General features: G+C 42.0%; 1 non-coding gene across 1 annotated transcript; it reads left to right on the top strand.

The window, feature by feature from the left end:
* The first annotated feature begins 8,372 nt into the window (after nucleotides 1-8,372).
* LOC138140869 (5S ribosomal RNA) lies at nucleotides 8,373-8,492 on the top strand. Its single transcript, XR_011162781.1, has one exon. It is a non-coding gene; the product is annotated as a 5S ribosomal RNA (ribosomal RNA).
* Nucleotides 8,493-9,404: the final 912 nt, after the last annotated feature.

The raw sequence follows: 9,404 nt of genomic DNA, 5'->3' as shown, positions 1-9,404 counted from the left end.
ATTTTCTAAACAACTTTCTGGTTTATAAATGTAATGTGGTTGTGTATCCTTTAATAAATTGAATTTAACTGCTAAATTCATGTGTATAATTTTTGCGAATATATCATGACGTTTTTTATATTCGCTGTGAGCCAAAACGGTGCAAGATCTTGTATTGCAAATATAAAACCCTCAGCTCTTTAAAATATCTCCCATGTAAAGACTTTTGTTTTATATTTGCTATAGTGTCATATCACGAGCTCTATTGAGAAAATAATTTTTTAGTGAAGCAATTTGATTGTGTTGTAGAATTTCTAGATTTGAAAAACCCCTACCACCATTTTCGCGTGGTAAATTAAATCTTTTCAACAGCAGATTTGGGGTGATGTTTACAAAATTTTGTAAAGAGAACTCTAGTTTGAATATTTATATTCTTTAAATTAGTTTTGGACCATTTTATAACACCAAAAGAATAGATTTAATTTGATTTGATTGATTAATACCTAAATATTTATAAAATTCTCCTTTATTTAAATTTTTAATGATTTCTCCTTCTTTAGTTATATATTCTAAATTTTCGTAATGACCACGACATATTGATTGATTTTCAGTTATTGTTAAGTTTTATGTCATCCATATAAAGAAGGTGATTTAATTTAATATTAATTTTATAAATTTTAAGAATTTTAATTAACCATGAATGTGGTACTGAATCATAGGCTTTTTTGTAGTCTATGAATTGTTGTTGCATTATTTTCCAAACGTTTGAGACTTAAAATATTCGTCAAATGTTCTTCTTTTTTTAAATCAGAATACCCCTGACAAATCCGAACATTTTGTTTTGCGGTAGATAAAAGTAAACATGGGCCAAGACAGAATATTAATATTCGGTGTGGAATTTTCCTGCGTTCTTGTTCATTTCTATCGAAGTGCTCACGAAAAGTTGTGAATATCAACACTTTGTAATTGTCGTAGTGAAAAATAAAAAAGATAGCTATGGGGCACAACTTATTTCGCACTTCATTAGAAAAGTAACAGTATTAAATAAAAAAAATATTTTTCTAAATTTCGAACGTTAGGTCTATCCTGACCAGCCGCCAATTAGTGGTATTATTTTATTTTTTGCTGTTTTCCACAATAGTTATTTTTATATTAAATCATTGATTCAAAAAATTGAAATTAAAAATTCAAATTTTTGAAGGAACTCTGAAGTTTCAATGCAGTGACCATGTTGCTAGGTAACTAATAAAAAACAGTGCGTGAAATGAAAAACAGAAATAGTCGTATGCGTTTTGTATGGTTTCTATGGTTTCGATCTTACTAACAATGCAATGAAAATGACCCACTTCAGGCACAGATAACTATGCGTGAATTTCAATTTTTTGAATCAATTATATAAAAACAAAATTGATTTGGCGGCCGCTACACAAAAGTGGTGGGAGGCGAGAACCTGTTTCCGCCGGTCAATTTTAAAATTAATAAATTTTCCCTGGATACGTATTCGACTTATCCGGTACGAGTTATTTTTAAATTAACTTAATGGCCCGTTGCTCTTGTTCTTTTTACATTGAATATGCGATGTTTTGGCATCGTTAGCAATAGTACAATACTCACGCATTTTTAATCTAAAATTAACAAAACTTGAATGGATCGGGATTATCACACTTCTGAATTGAAGTTTTCATTCGTTTTAAAATATAATTGATAGTAATACGTAATGCGGATTGCCTAAACGTTGCTTCCATCACGTCAACATCACACATTCACGTTCGCCCGTAGAAATGGCGTGATGCACACGAAATCGATCCAAAAAGGCTCATAATATTTGTGTCACGCGAATCTACGTCGAAAACTAGAAAAAAAAAAAATTCAATTCGAATTTCAATAATCGAAACGATGCGTCGTCGATACTAAACGTAGGTAGTAACTAAAGTGTGATCGGGTGCGATAAAAGTGTCCGTCAATAATCATCATCCGACAATCATTTAATAGACGAACGCTAATTTTTGGCACTCACTCGGACGACAGAACCAGTCCAGACGGAAACCGGGGCGCGGGGTGGGTGGGTGGTTGTATGTCCGTGAATCTGTCCGGCGCGCGTCAACATTTCAGTTATCGTCGCGAGAGTTAAAACGAAAGGTGGTTAGTGTGAAAGTGACGTTTTTTCGTGGAGACACGTTACGAAGGGTGAGTACCTAATATAATATAAAACCAACCGAAAACCCACAATAGTGCCCCGGTTTATTATCGTGAATAGGTGTTTGGTAAATATTTTCTGTATTCCAACTAGCAAGTCTTTTATCAAAAAACTCCGGCAACATGGCTATTGTGGTATTGTTGATACCACCTAACTGAAGAACTTAGTTAATAACTAAGTCGACGATTTTATCGGGAAATTGAACGGAGAAACAAAAATAGCTCTTAGCGACAGTTGCCTGAAGTCGCAAATAACGGCGATTGACGAAATCACGTTTTTTTTATTTTAATTCCAATGAACAATACACAGGGTCACAATTATCTGTTATGTATTCTATAATGTTTTGCAAAGTAAATAATGTGAGTTGTCATGCGTAATATTAATTAGCTAAGTAATTTTTGCAAGTATTTTATGTCAGATATGCAATGTATAATAACGTAATGTTGCAAAGTATTTTAATTTTTATGCTAGGTAGAGATAATAACTCGACAATAACTCTTCTCTAATGAAAAAAAAAATAGAAAATGATTTAGGAACATAAAAAATCTCATTAAAACAGGAACAATTGAAATTAAAATAAACATAACATTCTGTACTAAAGTACAGTTTTGTTCACTCCTTTTTTCAAAGTCTTCTGTCCTCTCATTTGCACATACTGCTATTCCAAAACAGTGAAATTGTCTGTTTCAGGGAATCCTTAACGTTCCTTGCTAATGTCAACAACGTTTTCGATGAAACAAAGAGTCGGAAAAATGTCGGCTCATTGTATTCAATAACATACGCGACTACAAAACCATCTGTATCATTTGTAGGAATCGCGGTTTTTTCGATGAGAATTCGTTCTAATTTTTTCTTTCTTAAAAAAGCTAAGTAATTTTAATTTCACTAAAGATGAACATTTAGGCTATATGCTGGGTAATGCAAATCCATCAACCATCAACTAGGTTGTTCAGCAGATGTACGATTGTTTATTTGATTTCTTCTTCCGAAGAGTTGTATTCTGGCAAAATAGAAATTTATTCATAACATAACCTCAATCAACTAAATTATTTCGAATACAATAACCACATAACTACAAGTTGGATAGGCATGGGTGCAAAATACCGATAATGCATGAAACCTAATAATAATAATAATGACATAATAAAAGTTAATTAAAAATCGCTGTTTCACGTCTTTTTCTTTTTTGTTCGAGAGTTTTTGTGGTTCTGAAAAGAACCGTTTATAAATGTGTCGAAAACGAAAAACATCTATTTCGAACTGGTGTACTTGGTGACGGCTTTGGTACCTTCGGAGACGGCGTGCTTGGCCAACTCACCGGGCAACAACAGACGCACGGCAGTTTGAATTTCTCTGCTGGTGATCGTCGAACGTTTGTTGTAGTGTGCCAGACGGGAAGCTTCAGCGGCGATACGTTCGAAGATGTCGTTCACGAAACTGTTCATTATGCTCATAGCCTTACTAGAGATACCGGTGTCGGGATGGACTTGTTTCAACACCTTGTAGATGTAGATGGCATAGCTCTCCTTCCTCCTGCGCTTCTTTTTTTTGTCGCTCTTGGAAATGTTCTTCTGAGCTTTCCCGGCCTTCTTGGCTGCCTTACCACTTGTCTTCGGCGGCATTTTTCAATTCAATTCGATTCAACAAACTCGCGAACTGCTCTGACTCGTGTGCGTGCGTTAACTTTGCACCACCACCTTTCTGATAGGTAGTGTGTTCACCAGAACCCCACCTGAAAACGGGCTCCCACCAATCGTCACGTCCTATTCTCCTATCACGGAGGCTATAAATTCGAAGCACAGCTACCAGCTTTTACAATCGACGAGTCCCGTCCGTCAGTTTTATTACTTCTCGTGGTGTCTAACGAACGAACTTAAAATGTCAGGTCGCGGTAAAGGAGGTAAAGTGAAGGGAAAAGCGAAATCCCGTTCGAGCCGTGCCGGTCTCCAGTTTCCGGTGGGTAGGATACATCGTCTTCTCAGAAAAGGAAATTACGCGGAACGCGTCGGTGCAGGAGCTCCCGTCTATTTGGCCGCCGTCATGGAGTACTTAGCCGCCGAAGTTCTAGAATTGGCAGGAAACGCTGCCCGTGACAACAAGAAGACACGTATTATACCGCGTCATCTGCAGCTGGCCATCAGAAACGACGAGGAATTGAACAAACTCCTGTCCGGAGTTACGATCGCCCAAGGCGGTGTCTTACCCAACATTCAGGCCGTACTTTTACCCAAAAAAACCGAGAAGAAACCTTAAACGAACGATCGATCCATCTCCGTGGCGAAAACTCAAAATATCGGCCCTTCTCAGGGCCACTATAGCTTTTTTTTTTCGTAAAATGACCGATGCATCTTTTCTTTTTGTATTATTATCATTTACGACTGCAATGCCAAAAGGAAAGCAAGGGGTGTTTACGATCTTGGTACATTTATCAGGTAGTCAGTTAGTAATAATTGTCCGTTGTTTCTCGAAAGAACATCATGTTTCTTTTTTTTCCTCTTATTTTTATTTTGTGGTTCTGAAAAGAACCGATTTTGTATTTCGTATTTTATTCTGGTTTTCTCGAACGGTGAAGAGCGCCAGGAAATTAACCTCCGAAACCGTAGAGGGTGCGTCCTTGACGTTTCAAAGCGTAGACGACGTCCATCGCTGTCACGGTTTTACGTTTGGCGTGTTCCGTGTAGGTGACGGCATCTCGGATGACATTTTCCAAGAACACTTTCAGGACTCCGCGAGTTTCTTCGTAGATCAAACCGGAAATACGTTTCACGCCGCCACGACGAGCCAATCTTCTGATAGCGGGTTTCGTGATGCCCTGGATGTTGTCACGCAGGACTTTGCGATGACGCTTCGCTCCTCCTTTTCCCAATCCTTTGCCTCCTTTACCGCGACCGGTCATCTTTTCAGATTATTTCAACTGACACAAAATACCTGCACACCTCGTCCCTAGGAAGTCAACTACCGCAAAATTTCAACTAACGGAGCCTTATATAGATTCAACGGTTCACCATCGACCAATCGACGAAGTCAGCCGTTGACTTTGTTCACGTATAAAAGTACAATTTAATATGGCGGAATTTTTAGTACCCGTTTACCTTTCGACGTGTGCACGTCTAACGATCGTCAGAGTCGATTTTAATAATTGTCAGTTTTGTTTTTCATTCGTTTCATTCGAAATGGCCAGGACCAAGCAGACCGCACGCAAGTCCACCGGAGGAAAAGCCCCCAGGAAACAACTGGCTACCAAAGCGGCCAGGAAAAGCGCTCCCGCCACTGGCGGCGTCAAGAAGCCCCACCGTTACAGACCTGGTACCGTGGCTCTGCGTGAGATCCGTCGTTACCAGAAAAGTACCGAGTTGCTCATCCGCAAGCTTCCCTTTCAACGTTTGGTGAGGGAGATCGCTCAGGATTTCAAAACCGATTTGCGCTTCCAAAGCTCCGCCGTGATGGCCCTCCAGGAAGCGAGCGAAGCTTACTTGGTCGGTCTGTTCGAGGACACGAATTTGTGCGCCATCCACGCCAAACGTGTAACCATCATGCCAAAGGACATCCAACTTGCCAGACGTATTCGGGGTGAACGCGCTTAAATTTTTCCACATCGTGTTTCGGAAGAACAACACGAAACACGAATTTTATAACAAAAAAATCGGTTCTTTTCAGAACCTCAAACTTTACAGGCAAAAAAAAAAATATATCGCCCTTCAACCGGAAATGAATAAAATAAAAATGTCAATAATCGGTCGGTCCTCTCGATTCGGGTTGGGTTGCGGTCGTTCGTAAAATTTTATTGCATCCTGTCATCACCTACCTGCCAGCTGATGCTATCTATTTTATTTGGTTTCGCCGTAAGGATAGTTTTATTTCTTTTTTTCGTCGTAGATTATCGTGTGGCCCTGAAAAGGGCCATTTGTGCGTGCCCCGTTGCCGGTAGTACGATGATGACGTCGGAACGAGGCACAGCCGAACGAACATGAGTCGAGTATCCATCCACGTTTCTCACTTTTTCCTCTTCGGCGAAGCGGCCTTTTTCACCTTGACAGGAATGGCTTTGGCTGTCTTGGGTTTGGGTGCTTTGGGTTTTTTAGTCGGACCAGCCTTGTTAGATTTCTTCGCTTTGGAAGGCGATCGGGGTTTCGGGGCGGCTCTAGTTTTCTTTTCTGCCGAGGAGGCGGCCGATTTCTTGGCTTTCGCTGCGGCGGCGGAGGCAGCGACGGCGCTCTTCTTTTCGGCAGCAGTCTTCTTCGCTTTGGGGGAGGCTTGTTTTTTGGCTGTCTTCGAGGAAGCCTTGTCGGAAGTCGTCGCGACGGCGGTACGTTTGGCGGATGATTTTTTCGTCTTGGATGCGGCGGACGAAGCGGGTTTCCTCTTGTCGGAGGCGGAGGCGACTTTGGCACCACCGGAGGTGGACGAGGCGAGCTTGAACGAACCCGACGCGCCCTTACCTTTCGTCTGAACCAGAGATCCCGACGCCACGGCGCCTTTCAGATATTTCTTGATGAAAGGGGCGACCTTTTCGGCGTCGACTTTGTAATTTGCGGCGACGAACTTCTTGATGGCCTGAAGAGACGATCCTCCGCGTTCCTTGAGTCCCTTGATGGCGTTGTTTACCATCTCGGATGTCGGAGGATGGGACGGTTTCGCCCTGGGATTTTTCGCTTTTTTCTCTTTCTTCGCGTGGGATTGAGGGGTGGCAGCGGAACCGGTGGTGACCGATGATGCTGTTTGATTTTCGACGTCGGCCATCTTTCACGTTAAAACGTTAAAAGTTAATAATAATTATTGAAAAAACACTTGCTCACACACGTACACTTCGAGCACCTCGTGAACGAGAATTGAACAAAAAAATTTTCTAAGTCTTTATAAAATAGTCGCCACTGCGGACGGAAGACTGAACGCGCACCGCGTCCGCCGTCGAAGAAATTGCAGGCCTCGGAATCGTTGCCCGCGTGATGGCATCGTCCTCTTTCCTCGATCACCATCGCCACCGTGTGATCAAGCTGGCCGAACTCGGTTTCCGAAGTTTCCCTGGAGATAGCGAAGTTCGTCTCGGAACGTCGGTGGGTTTCGAATCAGGTACACGCCCCTCCAACCACCAGCCCTAAATCCGGGTCGTCACGGTTTCGATTCGGGACCGACGGTTTACGTCGGCGGTGCGGGGTAGACGCGTCGATTCCGGGAATCCATATTTCGTTCGCCGAAATATTGGTCCATCTCTTCCCGGAATACCGCGCCACCTTCTCGATTTTACGACATCTTCGCGTCGCCAAACGCTTCCGAAACGGTCGAAGCACAGAAAGGACCTGGTGTTCGAACCGAGGCAATTCCGACAACAGGATGCCGCGAACCGCCTCTCCGACGTTCAGGTCGATCGTTTTCGGCGGAAGTTGAAACGGGACGAGTCGACGACGGGTCCCGTTGCCGTCCGGACCCTTCGGGACGGCCGAAAGTCCGTCGAGAGGATCATCCGAAAGGAGACGGTCTTCATCGTCCGACCGATGCCGCACCTACGAGTTTTCCGATATTTTCTTCGACGGATCTTCAGGTTTTCTTCCTTTCTTCCGTCTTTCTCTCTTCGTAATTTCGTGTCCGACCTGCGTCGTCCGAAGTCGGGGTGAAGATCGAAGAAAAAACGCCAAAAATAACAACTCGTCAGCCACGCACACCGCGTTCGAATGTCTAACGGTCCAACTTGGATTTTCGAAGATCGCCGAATCCGAGGGACGATAAATAATAATAATAATAATAATAATGGTAATAAATAATAATGTTAATAATAATAATAATGATATGATGATTATAACGATAATTATTATAGATAGGTAAATAGAAACACAGGTCTCCTCTCGAAAATCGGAACTTCCTGATATTACTTACATATTTCGGTCGATCCAAATGTGGGAATCTCGTCGTCGTCGGAGCAAGCAGCGCGGTAGGTGGGGTGAAATTCTGGATTTTCCACCGCCGCCGGCGGTCGAAAAATGTGCGACGCGGGAGATCGCCAGTCCGTCTAGTAGTCTCTCTTGTCGTTAGAGCGTGACGTGGTGGTTGTTGTGGGATTTCCCGTTAGTTCGGTCCGACGTCGGTCGTCAGAGGGTAAGTGCATACGGAAACGAAACGCATCGCGTTTTGATGTTCATATTCGTGCATCGGAATGTTAAAAGCAATATATTTTACACCAACGATCACACCTAAACACCACGGCAACGGCCATACCACGTTGAAAAGCACCGGTTCTCGTCCGATCACCGAAGTTAAGCAACGTCGGGCGCGGTCAGTACTTGGATGGGTGACCGCTTGGGAACACCGCGTGCCGTTGCCCCCCAACACTTTTTGTTTTTTTTTGAAATCCATAGCAACCACCGAACCGATTTGTTTTTCGTGCAGGTATTCGGAAACATGCACAGACCCGTATAATGTAGATTCATAGCTTTAAGTACTAGATAATTAAGAAAACAATTTTTTTTGTCGATTAATTGTAAACAATTGCAGAATAAAAACTCGTCAAACGGTAAAGGTTGTCGTTCGATCACCGAAGGTAAGCCACGCGGGCAGCGGTCAGCACTTGGACGGGTGACCGGTTCATTATATTCCTTCCGTGAGTTTAACAAAGATAACATATGCAAATGTCGTAAGTGCGACGAGGAAGACGGCGATCTTTTAATGTAAAAAAAATATATATTAGGTTACGCGTACATGCCACTTTGACTGCTGCTTTATTTTTTTGGTTTTTAAATAATTAGAGATCTGAATTCAACATATCAGTTCTATGTTATAATGGACAGACAATGTTGTATTCTTGGCCCCTAACACGTTAAGACCAACATAAAAACTAGAATAACTTACCATTCGTTAAACGTTAAACAATTTCGAACCACGTTTTTTTGAGCTCGAACAAACTCATAACACAACACTCATTTATTAGTCACTGGACCATTGTAAAACGAGAAGAGAGAAAAACCATGCGAAACTATTTTTAAAACGAAGAGAATAAAGGTTTTAAATGGTAGGGCTGTATGACAGACTTGTCAATTATCGTGGGGGGTACGGCTGAGATTTATGACGAAATCGAGCGGCGCCGGCGGTCGGTCACTTTCACGAAAGAGGTCTAAACACGGGTCGTTTACGATACCCTCTGGTTACTAGAAAAGTTCTAGACAGATGTTTGTCGGCTTTTCGAGGTATTTATTTGTGAGTCCAAAGACTCAATGGAGTAATATCGGACTGAAATTCC

This window comes from Tenebrio molitor, unplaced genomic scaffold (genome assembly GCF_963966145.1).
Source record: "Tenebrio molitor unplaced genomic scaffold, icTenMoli1.1 SCAFFOLD_478, whole genome shotgun sequence".
NCBI lineage: Eukaryota > Metazoa > Arthropoda > Insecta > Coleoptera > Tenebrionidae > Tenebrio > Tenebrio molitor.
This window is presented reverse-complemented; position numbering and strand designations above follow the sequence as displayed.